General features: G+C 41.4%; 1 pseudogene; it reads right to left on the bottom strand.

Annotated features, from left to right (window-relative positions):
- Nucleotides 1–252: 252 nt before the first annotated feature.
- On the bottom strand, nucleotides 253–923 carry LOC147312358 (uncharacterized; annotated as a pseudogene).
- Nucleotides 924–1539: the final 616 nt, after the last annotated feature.

Below are 1539 nucleotides of genomic sequence, written 5' to 3'. Positions count from 1 at the left end.
CTGTATTTTCTGCATTTCTGTATTGTATTATAATGTATTTGCTGTATTTCATGGAATGTCTGTGTAGAGTCTAGGTCATCCAGGTTATGGTAATCTAAGGAACTTGGAAGGATAGAAAAGCGTCTTGACTTCTTTAAGTGTCTTGAAGATTTTTCATCTCTCCAAGAAGCTTCTTCAGTTCTAAGACCAAATGGTGGAGAGTCCCAGATTTTAAGCCCTAGTGGGAGCTGCCCCTTAAGAGGGTTCGGCCCACTATTGATCATTTGCCTCATTACAAGAGCCAAGGTGTGAAAAAGGGTGCGGATCATAATCAGCAGAGGTTTCGAGTGAAACTATTGTAAGACTTTGGCTCACCCCATCATGTGACCTACTGAGATCAACTGACTGAAGATGTAAGTGGGTGGGAAGGGATCTCAAAACTGGATTACAGGTGACAGACAGTTTGTGTCGTAAGCCACTGCTTCTGTTCAAGGATGGTCGTTCACAGTGGACATAGATGGCTTCTTTCACTCCTCTTTCAAACCATCTGTCTCTCTGTGAACATTGACATCTTCGAAAGAGTGACCTTTGACCTTTAGATGCAGGTGTACAGTTGAGTCTTGTCCCATTGAGGTGGCTCTTCTATGTTGTACCATGTGTTTATGAATTGGATGTTTAGTTTCTCCAATGTAGAGGTCTGAGCATTCCTCACTGCATTGCACATGATATACTACATTGTTTAGTTTGTGTTTGGGATGAACCAGTTTCTGTCTGAGTGTATGGCTGGGTTTGAAGTGCACTGGGATGCTGTGCTTGGAAAAGATTCTCCTGAGTTTCTCTGATAAACCTGCTACATAAAGGATGACGATATTGTTTGATATTGTTTGATATTGTTTGTCATTCTGTTTCTCCTTAGTTGGTGTCTGACCTTCTTTTCTGTGCATCTCTGCTGATTTTATGAAAGCCCGATTGGGATAACCACATATTTTAAGAGCTTTCTTTACACCTGTGTGTTCCTTTGCTTTCCCTCCTGGCTTAGAGGGAACATTTTCTGCCTGGTGTTGGAGGGTCCTGATTTGTGTTCAAGAGGGTGGTGGGAAATTTAATGGAATAGTTCTGAAGCATGACAACATGAACAGATTTCTACAAACATTTAGAAATGATTCATCTCTGCCTCTCTGACTAATTAAAACAATTGAAAGGTAACAAGCCTTGCAAATTTTGTCTTTGTCTTACCTGTTTTTTGGGGTTTTTTTTTGACTCACTGCACTTGCTGCTGAATATTTGCTTGACTGGGAGACAATGACAAAAGGGAACCTACATCTCCAAGGTGATAGGTAGAGACTGAAAACACAGAGGAAAAACAAAACATTTAGCATTCATCTTCCGATCCCAATTTGTCATAGTACCAGACCGTGGAGGGGGGGAGAAAAAGCACCGACATCAGATAGTAAGGCAATGGGAACGGGTGAAAGGAAGTGTGTGAGATCTGTTCAGCTCTGACAAGCTGACTAGTTGTGCCAAAAATGGCATCTGCTGGTTCTAATTACTAAAATGCTT

This window comes from Aulonocara sp. 'chitande type north' Nkhata Bay, linkage group LG15, assembly GCF_057382095.1.
Source record: "Aulonocara sp. 'chitande type north' Nkhata Bay isolate Kocher_YH1m ecotype deep benthic linkage group LG15, A_spYH_male_GT1.1, whole genome shotgun sequence".
NCBI lineage: Eukaryota > Metazoa > Chordata > Actinopteri > Cichliformes > Cichlidae > Aulonocara > Aulonocara sp. 'chitande type north' Nkhata Bay.
This window is presented reverse-complemented; position numbering and strand designations above follow the sequence as displayed.